The sequence below is a fragment of the Rattus norvegicus genome, chromosome 5 (genome assembly GCF_021556685.1).
Source record: "Rattus norvegicus strain SHRSP/BbbUtx chromosome 5, alternate assembly SHRSP_T2T, whole genome shotgun sequence".
Taxonomy (NCBI): domain Eukaryota; kingdom Metazoa; phylum Chordata; class Mammalia; order Rodentia; family Muridae; genus Rattus; species Rattus norvegicus.
This window is the reverse complement of record NC_141538.1, coordinates 101225657-101237154: the sequence shown is the minus strand read 5'-3', so window position 1 is coordinate 101237154 and position 11498 is coordinate 101225657. Positions and strand designations below refer to the sequence as shown.

Sequence of the window (11498 nt, the reverse complement as noted above, 5' to 3'; positions counted from 1 at the left end):
AAAATAAGGCTCCTCTATCCAGCACCAGATAGCATCATTTTACTTTCAAGCCTAGAAATGCCATAGACATATCCAAAGAACACAAGGGAGCAAAAGAACCACAGCTGATGGGGCAATGGGACTGCCCAGTGTCCAGCTGAGCTACTCTGTGGTTATCACTCTTCTCCTACTTCTGGTGTTTCATGCTCCTTAAGATTAAACTGTGCGCACTTACAGACTGTTTGCACACTTGTATATAAACCAACCGAAGATGCAAATGTTACACGGGAGGTGCGAGCCTGTGGAGCCTTGTTGTAATCAGTGTAGCAGCTGTCAGTGTAAAATGCTCTATGCCCCTTGTGTATCTCACAGGACAGTGTCACAGATCACTTCACCCCGTGGCTGCTGGCATTATTTGACTTCACTTTCCCTGCCCACCCACCCTCAATAAACCACAGCCTTTATGATTTTGTTTCTTCGGTTTTGATCGCCTGAGGTTTGATTGGTCCAGTTCTAACAGGTTTGGTGGTTATGGTGGGTGCAGGGGGTGGCTTTTCTTCTACTTTTTCCTGACAGGTACCAGGAGGGTCACTCAGTGTCTCAGGTTTACTTGTATCACTGTCCACTTTCTGGGCTTTGCCTCCTATCTGTTTGCTCTGTTGCTGCTCAGAGAAGAACCGCTGCGTGGACTGAAGAACCTCTGCTCTCTGCTTTGCCAACACCTAGGACCAAATGTCTTGTGGCTGAGTCCTCTTCCCACAGCTCTCTTCTGGGGTGCAAACTGTGCAGGAAACGGCTGTGCCATTCTCACTGTGGCAGGGGCTGACTGGAACTGTTTCTGATAAACAATGCTGTTCATTTTGCTAGACTGGCTGTTTGGGCTTGTTGATGTAGCCCTGAATGGACTAGATGTTGGCGTGGTGCTTCGACCACCAATTGGTGGTGTTCCTGGTTTGATATCAATGCCACTCCCAAAGGCTTTTAGTTCCATTTCAGACATTTTTCCTGTGGTTGCCATCATGCCATGCTGCGTTCCAGCAGGGATTAACCCTCTGAAAGGCTGGCTTACTTGGGCAGGACGGCTCAAGCTCTGAGCCTGTGCTTGTGGGTTGTGTGCTGTAACTGGGGCTGAAGTGTCTGAGGCAAGGCAATCAGAGGCTGTCCTGTAGATCCAAAATTAGTCAAGGAAAGCTGGGATGCTGGTAATGGTACTGTAACCTGCTGGAGAGCACTTGGTGATTGGGCAGTGTTATAAAAATTTGTCTGACCAGGCTGCTGTACTTGTCCAGAGTAAAGATTTGACGCTTGAGTAAGATTTGCTCTTGCCTGAAGAAGATGTGTATCAATCAGCTGAGAACTTCCTAGTCCTGATGCCTGACCCAGCTGATGTTTATACAGTATAGGGATGGGCTGAGTATTTGAAGTCTGCTGAAAGGCAAGACCTGACTGTGCCTTGGCAAGCTCCTGGTGCTGGACTGCTGGGAAGTTGTGGAGAGCTGTACCAGAGAGGACCACAGAAGGCTGGGAAAGGCTGCTTTGCATAAAGGCTGGCTGCGACCTATATGGTTGAATTGAAGAACTGAATAATTCCTGAGCCTGGGAAACAGCAGGCCCAGCCCCCAAACTCAGCTGGGCTTGATGCTGCCCTTGTAGTGGGGCATAGATAGGGATTGGAATCTGCTGAACAGATGTTGGCTGCGACAGACCAGGTTGGAAGCCCTGCTGCTGGGCCAGGGAGCCAATGCGGAGCCAATCGCGCATGCTGGGTATTGAATAAATGACTTGTATCCATATAGAAGGCTGGGATTTGAGCTGCTGCCGACTGAGACACATAAACTTGTGGACTCTGCTGTTGCTGTGCAATAAGGGAAGGCATACAGCTTAACTGTGAAAAATGACTGGCAGAAGGCAAGCTGCTGGTCTGTAATTGTTGGGGTTTTACTTTACAAATATTAGGAGGGTCCGATGTGGTTGTAGCTTTTGTACTCAATGAAGAGGTAGTGTAAGTACCAGCTCCTGATAGCGATGCTGTAGGAGTGACCGAGGCAACTGGGATCTGAGGCATTGATGCACTGGAAAATGAGTTGTAATTAGCAGTGCTTGGTCCACTGGCACTACTGCTGACGCCACGCACAGTTGGAGGTGCTGTAGAAGTGACTGGGGACCCCTTTTCCCTTAGATTTGGAGAATTTTCCCATGCCTTCCGCGCAGACTCCATCTTGAAGGTGAGGCTGAAAGTAGGAGGAGGAACTGAGGTCAGGCTGGAGCTCTGTTGCATGGCCTCCCTCTTAGGGAGGGGAAGGCTGCTGGGCAGGGGCACATTATTAACCAAAGTATCCTCCATCTTTGCATTATTAGTAGCCACAGTGTTAGGCAGAGAAGAGGAAGGTGTAGTGTAGTCTGTTACAGACTCCTTTGCATCAGTGCCATATTCTGGAGCGGACACCGAGATCATTGCTCCGATCTCAGCAGACATTTCTGAGACTGCTTTGGTTTCCTTTGCTGTTCTAGGGTCTGTGCTTCTGACCGCAGCCGGGCTGGGTTTCTCTTGTCCTTCTGGTTCATAACTCAGCTGTTAGAGAGCTGTGTGACTGTGAAGTCTGCATGGACTTCCCAGTGGCTACATAATCTGTGCCATTAGATGTCTGAGCTGAAGGTAATCTAATCGAAGGTGGTGGCTGCTTTGAAGATGGTGTTGAAGGTGGAAGTGGTCTCTGGACTGGTTTGTGGTTCTGTGTCTGCGTCTGTACCATTGAGGCCGGGGTTGGGGCAGTGGATGCAGCTGAGGCTGGGGCAAGTGGCACTGAGGCTGTTGGGGCCGAGGCTGGGGCAGCTGGTGTTGAAATAGCTGGCACGTCTGTAGCTGAGACCACTGGGGGTGGAGAAGAAACTGAAGCTGGTGCTAGGGCTGAAGCAAGGATAGGAATTGAAGCAGAGGCGAGAATAGGGATGGAGACTGTAGTTGAGGCTGAGGCCAGGATAGGAGTCGGAGCCGGGACTGACGGCTGGGATGAGGAAGAGGCTGTGACTGGAGATGAAGTGGATTCTGGAACAGGAGCTGAGGCTGAGGCTGGAACTGGAGCTGGGCATGAAGTCAGAACCGGAGCTGGGGTTGACACTGGAACTAGAGCTGTGGCTGATGCCAGCACAGGAACTGGAGCTGGGGTGGATGCAGGAACTGCAGGTGCCAGGGATGTTAAGGCTGGAGCTGAGGAAGAGACTGGAAGTGGTGCAGAGGGTGGGGCCTGAACTTGCTGAGTCCCAGTAGCTTGTTTTTTGGCAAACCTTGGAGGAAGCTTAGAAGTCTGACTTCTTCCTTTTTCACCTATATTTTTTTTGCTCCATACCTGTACAACTTGCTCTTCCTTCTTTCGGCGTTCCTCATCCTGTAGCCGCTTTTGCTGTTTTTTAGATACAACTTCAGTAAAGCCACCATCATTCAAATTTGACTGGGGGTCTTCAACTACAGTTACTTCAGGATGATCATCAATGATAACAACACTTGCATAATTGTTTAGATCAAACTGTGAGAGAGCATCTACTTTCTCTTTTGGTTTTTTAGGGCCGGGTTTGGTATCTTCTCTCTTTTTCCCAGTAGCATCCTTGGAATTCTTTTGTCCTGCACCATTAGGCACCCCTTCTTGGTGATGTGCAGAGTTACCACTGACAGGGTCAACACCAGCTGTGCCTGAGGACTGCTCATCAAATGGCCCTCTCTTCCCACTTTTTGATGGTGGGCCATTTCTTCTTTCATTCCTAGGACCTGAGAAATTCCTTCCTGATTTGGGTGGACCATTGTTGCCACGACGACGATTCTGGCGATCAACTCCAGGTCTCTGACTAGAAAAACTTCGCTTTGCTATTTCCCTTTTTGGAGGCAAAACACTTTCTCCAGTCTTTACAACTGCTTGTGAACTCATATCAGCATTTTTTTTTCTCGTCCCTCTCTCTTCTCTCATTAAAATCACTGCTTTCAGAGGCTGTTTCCCATTCTTCATTTGCCTGATCCGAAGAGTTCTGGTTAGACAAATCTGGTGTCTTATTTCCCGAAATGTCCACAGGTGGATTAACTGGTTCTTGAACAACATTAACTCTGCCATTTGTGGGTACCAACACCTCATTTGTCTTTGAAGCAGCCTCTCTCTCTCTCAGCCGTCTAAATCTAGGTGGCTTATCTTGCCTTGGTGGTCGGGTAGGACGCTGCCTTCGGGGCCTCTCTCTAGCTGGGTCAAATTTTCGCTCAAATTTTGGAGGTCGTTTATCTGCAGGTATGGGCATAAACTGCTTGTGTCTTCTTGGTGGCTCTCCATCCTCAGGTTTAGGAGGTTCTGCCTGCCTTGGGTTCCACTGATTGTCCCGATAAGCCGGTCTTCTTAAGGTAGCAGGGCGGGATGGCCGGCCTCCAGGATCCCTCCCACCTCGTCTGAATGTTCCTCCTCTGCCACGCCTTGTAGGCTCCCCTTTTGGAAGGAAACCTGGTTTAGACTTCTCCTCATCTCTTATGTAAGGTTTCTCTAATTGCCTATTATCTATTCGGACATGGTTTTCAGGCTTAAAAGACGGCTGTGGCTTGACAGGTTTTTTGTTTTCGGACCGTCCCTCTCTTAGGGGAAGTCTCCCTTTGCTTAAACTATCCTTGTCACTTGCACTCTCATGAACTTCACTGTCTGTGTCGGTCTCTGAGCCCCTCTGTTGCCTTCTTTTGGGAACAACTTCAAAATCAGAACTCTCACTGCGTGTCTCGCTCTCTTCTCTTTGTCTGGGAGGTCCGGAAGGCACATGCTCTGCTCTTGGCTTACTGTCCCTATACTGAGGGTAATCTCGGGTGTGCCCTCTACCACCTCTGCCACGCCCTCCGTAAGAGCCTCTGTAGCTCCGACCTCTGGAGTAATACTCTCCTCTGCCCCTGCCTCGGTACCCTTGGTCTGGAAACCAATCTCTATCTCTGGCCTCCTTCCAATAGGGCCTAGCAGGTAAAGGCGGCTCCTTTTTCACTGCCACTCTAGAGTCTGGGCGAGGTCTTTCTACTCCAACATCTTTGTTGATGACTTTCTCAGGTGGCTTCTCTTCTTTGACTGTTGGTGCTGCAACAGTTTGTTGGTTTGTAGTTTTAACTATAGGTTCTACCTGGACACTGACAACAGGTTCCAAAGGTTTCTCATCCTGAGATGGCTTCTGAGTCAAAGCTGACATTTCTGTTGAGGGTAGTTTCTCTGGTTCTGGCTGTACTGGTGGTGAGACCAATGACTGGGGCTGAACTGGAACTGGAGGTGGTAGAGGAAGAGGAAGATCTTTCTTTTCTGTTTTTTCTGCTTTAACAACTTTTTCAGTGACCTTTTCAAACTTTTCACCTTCTTTCTCCTTCCTCTGTTCCCGCTCCTCTTTCATATCTCTAAGTACAGGTTTTTTAATGGGACCCGACCTTCTCACAGGCCTGTCATTACCTTCCTCTCTTCTGTTAGAGCTTGGTCTTGGACACCACCGAGTTTCTGATTTAGATTTATAGACTTTCTCTGGTTTAGGTCCTTCAGAAGATCGCAGAAAGCCATCTTTTCTTGGCTTCTCCTCTGGCTTTTCTACGGTTTCTTTGGAATCAGTACATCTGCTGGTGACCTTAGGTATGCTGACAGATGGCTCGTTTCTTTGTTCCTCTGCATTCTGAGCATGGTTAGAGCCGTGGGAAACACTTCTTTTTCGGGCAGGTTGACTTTCCAGTGCAGAGATCCGCTCGTCTGTAGGAGCAGGTAGGCTCTTTTGATCGATTACATGAAAACAAGCAGACTGACTGTTTGTATCAACATGGTGAGGTCTTACATCTTCCACGGATCTGCTTAAACAATTTTGTCCTTCTGTTTCAGCTGAGTCTCTAGCAACATCTGTTTTTGAGTGGGTTTCTAACTGACTCTGTTCTACAGGATAAGTAGCAGTCATATGCTCATGGTCCACTGCAGTTTCAGGCCTTGCATCCCCAGTTTCTTCAGTAGACTTGGAAGCAGCTGCCCGCTGAGGCTCAGCATGATAGGGGTCTGACACCCACATCACTCGAGGCTCAGAAAGAGAAATTCCATGATCTCTCGCAGATCGAGTCATGTGCTCAAACGATTCAGAGGTGTTAGGTGACCCTTCCATCTGGTCTCTTCTGATTAACGGCTTAGGAGGAATCATTCCAGGATGTATGGGTGGGATGTCCATAGCAGGCCTTCCTGATATCATTCGTGGATCCATATAGGGCTGCATCATGAGCCACCTTGGATCAAAAGCCATAGAAGCCAGATGTTGGGGGTGGGGCTGCATTGGCTGATAAAGGGGTCTGTGTGGTGGAGGAGGGACTGAACCATTAGACGGCTGTGAAGGCACAGTCTGTGGAAGTACGCCTTGTTGTTGTTGTTGTTGCTGCTGCTGTTGCTGCTGCTGCTGCTGCTGCTGCTGCCACTGTTGCTGTTTCATTTGCTCCTGCTGCCGCTGAAATCGTGGTGGCAATGATTTCTGAAACTGTTTGAAATAGCCAGATAATACAGCAGGTCGGGGTTGAGACCCTGACTCAGGTTCTGTTTCCTGTACCACTTGTGTGGTCTCCTTTTCACTTCGATTGCTGTCCTGTCTAGTGAAAACTGGTTGTTCTTCTTTCTTACAGTTGTTTTCACTTTCTTGGTTTTCTGTTGCAGGCTCTACATTAGGTTCTTGGGGTTCAACTTTTTCCTCTCTTTCCTTTTCCTTCAACTCGCCCTCCTTCTCTTGTTCTTTCAGCCTTTGTAGTTCCTGCTCCTTTTCCCTCTGTTGTTCTAACTCTTTCTCTTGCTGTCTCGCCCTCTCCATTTCTCTTTGCTTTTCCTGCTCTTTCTCAAGCTCCCGCTCCCTCTCTCGTTCCTGTTCTTTTTCTTTTTCAAGTTCTTTCTCCCGCTCCCGCTCCTTCTCTCTCTCCCTTTCTCTAAGTTCCTCTGGGGAGGGTTGCTTTTCTATGATCCCAAGCTTCTCATCCAGTTGCTTCCATTTCTCTGCACACGCTGCCTTCCTCTGTTCCTCCATCCTCCGCTCTTCCTCCTCATGGCGTTTACGAGCACGCTCCACTGCTGCAGATATTTCAGACTGTTGTTTTCGTCTTTGCTTCCATATTTCATCGGTATCAGGGACTGGAGGCTTTGAAGGAGAGGGGCCCTGTCTTCCAGGCACTTGTCGATCTGGAGGTGGGGGATGCTGCTGTGCAAGCAACTTGGGAGGCGGTGGCAAGTGTGAAGATGAGGTCCGCTCCTGACTAAATGGCGGGCCCTTCCCATAAGGACTTTTTGTGACTGGAGGCTGAGCAGGTGTCTGAGAAGAAGACTCAGTGCTGGAAGCTTCATCTCCTTCTTCTCGGTTTTCTGTGCTTTCAGGTGTTTTTGAAGTTTGATCCTCACCGCTGTTTCCCTTAGGACTGGTACTGCCTTGCTCGTCGGCGTCACTGAAATTCAGCTGCTCTGTGTAGTCTACTTCCGTCTGGGCGCCTGTCAAAGAGCACACGCTTAGAGGAGCTCATACACACACCACCACTTGTGTCAGACTAAACGCCAACCAGTGCAAAGTACTTAATGGACTGTTTCGCGCCTGCCCAGCCTTCACCAGCTTCAGCATCTAGGTTATCGAATTTATCCAGCTCCTTCAATTCTGATGCACTAAGGATGGATGGGCGTGCAGGTTCAGAAGCCCAAGAAGGAGGAGGACCTCGTCCTCGAAGGCCTTTGTTTGTTTCCGATAGAGAAGGTGGGAACCTCATGGGACCATGTAGAGGAGGATAGGCCATCCTTGGGTACTGCTGAAACATATATGGAGGCATCATAGCTCTATACTGAGAAGCAAGGGCAGGCTGCTGTCCATTCAGTTTGGCCAGTGGAGGACCACACGCTATCCTCTTCTCCACCACTTTGAGAATGTCATTTTGTTCTGATGTTATAGCCGTGCTTTCATCCTGGGCAAGTTGCTTTTCATCCTGATCAGAGGAAGGTGACCCAGCAGACTTACCACCATCTCTCCAGCAAGCAACATTTGGTGGGCGTAAACTGGGTCCAGGTCCATAGTTTTCATCATTTGCTTCCTTTTCTTTTTTTTCCTGATCTCCAGCTGCCTGCAGACTGGGAAATTCCTGCTGAAATTGACTATTCACTTGGATTCCATCTCCTTGCCCACCTTGCTTGTTACTGGCCCATGATTTGGGAGCAGGTGCTACTTCTGGGGGAGCTGCAACCCCAGGTTTGGGCTGTGCTGGTGACACTTCTGGTGCTTTTTCTTCTTCGTGCTGCTCTTGTTTTGATGCCCATCCTGTACCATCTTTAGGCACAATATTCACATTAGGATCATTGCCTTTGTTTTCTGCTTTAAGACTTGGCAGGTTAGCAGGTGGGGGCATCCACTGTGAAATACCAACTTTTCCAAGACTTTGTAACCCTTGTCGAGCTGTAGTCTTCTGTGTTTCCAAGGACTTTCCTTTGTAAGTATTAAACAAACTGAGTGTTGCGTACTTCTTCCCATCCTTTGCTTTTGTGCTCTGGCCTGACTTCTCCGACATTTCGGTGGAAACTCATCTAGTCCAAAACCTCCTGCCACACCCCTTAAAAGTAGTCCGCCATGGGTGAGAACCAAGTCTGCACGCTTCCAGAGGTTCGCCGGGTACGGATTAGGGGCAAGGAAGGGGAAGGAGTTTCCAGAGATCGTCCGCAGGGCCGCTCGGTCCGGAAAGCCCGAGCCACGGCCGTACAAACTGCCAAAGCACTTTCGCTACCTCTTGCTAGTTAATATTTTCAATTGGGGTTTAGTCTCAATGATGGGAACTGACCCTTGAAATATTTCCCAACTATAGATTTTGGCCTCATTGCTTTTGGACATTCTGGATACATCTCTGCCAAGTATTCTTACCTAATTGATCCCAGTGGGAAAAGTTTTCCTAGATACAGTTCAGCTCTCCACGTGAGTCCCAACCCACAAAATTTGCTCTAGCTCAATCCTGTTTCCCAGAAGAGCAGGAATAGGAGAGGGTGTGAGACCATAACCCCATCACAGAAGGCACAGGTTTATTCTTAGCATCATCGCTGAGCCCTCGGTTCTTATGTTTATGGTCAGCTTTTCATGCATTTTGAGGCAGGATGATAATGATAGTGATCAATGAGAAAGGCATGGGTCAATGTAAGTAAAGTTCCAGTGTCGCCGGGGACCCTGATCTATATAGAGGTATCTATATGAACAATATATTTCTGGGAGAGGTTTTCGTCTTCCCCAGTTTAAGGGAACTACAGGTGCTGTTTGTGTCCTGGACAGTTACTGGACAGTCATCTGTAGTCATAAGAATAATGTCCAGAAGGCCATTGAAGACATGGACCTGGAGCCCTGCCAAGGCAGAAAGCTAAGTCAACGAAGAATTCTGCCTAGGTCCAGAGTTTGTGTCATGTGAGCCTGGATCTTAAATCACAGCAGAGTAATTTTGCTGCTTGTAGCTATAGACTCAGCGAATCCACACTGGACCTGAAGCGGCATGAAAATCAAACATTTGTTCTTCACTCCAGCAGTGTCCCTGGGTCTTCCTTCCTGTCCATTTAGACCTTCATCTTTATTGGCTGTCTGAGCATTCTGTTTTCTTTGGCTTCATGTCATTACATTCCCCACTCATGGCTGCCACCCGCCCTTAACTTGAATGCAAGCTGTCTTCCCAGCTCTCATCTGCACACTCCAGGGAACGAGGCTGGGAATGCAGACTTCAGCACGAAATGCTGGCACATCCACGCAGCATTCCCACCTCAGTGGCTAGGCTCTCGGCTGAGGAACACAGCATCATGCTCATGACCCTCTCATCTGAGAAGATCAGGAAAATATCAAGCTTTGGTGTTCCTCTTGCTTAATATTTTGCTTCCACAGTATTGAAAAATCTGTTAAGATTTGGTCACCAAATTGAAATAAACTGACAGAATTATACTATGTCTTAAAGCTCAGGCATACTAAGCATTCGGAATCATTGTCATTAATATCTCATTATACTTTAAAACATGTTTCACTTGAAGGTAGCATGTGATCAGCCCTGGTGACTGTGCTTAAGAATTGCAACAATCCAGACTTGTCCAAATAATGGAACTGAGCCGGTAAAATCCAGAGATGAGGAATGCCAAATGCTGTCAAATGTTCTTTGCTCTTTTTCCGTTGGCTTTTTCCAAAAGCATGTGTAAGCCTGTGAGCCAGAGATGCACATGTGGGTCCTGGCAGCACAGTTCTGTGCCAGACTCACAGGAGGCTCCAATGGGCCCGGCTTCCCCCAAGTGTTCTCACCTGGCTTCTCAGCCAAGTGCTTTGCTTTCCAGTTTTATTAGGGGATCCAGTTGGCAGCAAAAACTGTACTTTTCCTCCTAATATTGAAATCATCTTTTCCACTACCACATTATTCCCCCAGCATTTTAGAGAATACACTTAAGCCTACTAAGTGGGTAAAAATAACTATCAGATGACAGAAGGCAAAGTTGGCTTCATCTGTCCTAAGCCTATGGAGATACATAGAAGATGCTGCTCATTTCACAGAAAGTAGGTGTCCAGGATCCTGAACTTAAGAACGCACAGAAAGTTTTGTCCAAAATGGTGGAGCTCAGCACCAGGAGCAATCTGTAGTAGCTTCCTTGAGAATGCAAAGGCCATTAGCAAGGCCCAGCAGTTTTGCGATATTTGGAGCCATGAAGAGAGAAAAAGATTGTCTATCATGGAAATAGCTCACTTGATTAAATATACTTAAGGAAGCCAGAGGTTAGTGTAATCTGATTGGCTCTTCTCTCTTAGACTAAAACTTCTGGACACTCTCTGCTGTCCAGCTGGACATTTCTCCATTCTTAAGTGTTTCTGACCCTAGAAGGAATTAGAAATCATCTGGGCTTGCTCATGTTTGTAAAATCAAGCCTTACCATCCAATTGCTTACAGTCAGTACCTCCTTGTTTTGGGTTCTCTGATGCCTAGAACAAACTGTGGGCAGGTACTGCACCATATTCCCTGAATTTTCAATGCCATCTGCATTGCTTTAAAAAAACAGTAAATACACAGTAAAGGTTTGTTGAGTTGAATGGAAAGGCTTAAATAACATAATTTTGTAATTTCCTTGCCAATAAAATTTAGATAAATATTTACATACTTCACAAGATTGTTCACAAGATTTATGGGTATAACATTCATGAAGGAGGAGCATGGCATATTGTCTGACCAAATGTGCATCGACATAGTATTTGAACATCCTTTCCTTCCCAGGCTTCTTGCTCCATGTGGTGGCTGGAAGTCTGTCTTGGTGATGGAAATGGATCACAGTGAGAAGACAGGAGGAAACCAGCTGTGCTACTGGACCAGAGTTTATAATCAGAGGACTGATATGGTCCTTGGAGATTTGTGGAGAAAACAAAAATCTCTAGAACCCTAGATACAAATTAAAAAAGAAAACACATTCTGTTTATTTGTGTCTGCCTTAAAAATAGACTGGTTTGTTTCTTCTTGCATTACTGCTAAGTTTTGAAAATGAGTTCACATTGTT

At 47.4% G+C, this 11498-nt stretch overlaps 1 pseudogene across 1 annotated transcript; it reads right to left on the bottom strand.

Moving 5' to 3' along the window:
• Positions 1–359: 359 nt before the first annotated feature.
• LOC120102902 (protein PRRC2C-like) lies at positions 360–8707 on the bottom strand (annotated as a pseudogene). Its single transcript, XR_015620277.1, has 2 exons — positions 7561–8707; positions 360–7460 (listed from the first exon to the last, which is right to left on the bottom strand). The product of XR_015620277.1 is annotated as a protein PRRC2C-like, transcript variant X2 (transcript).
• Between the last annotated feature and the right edge of the window lie 2791 nt (positions 8708–11498).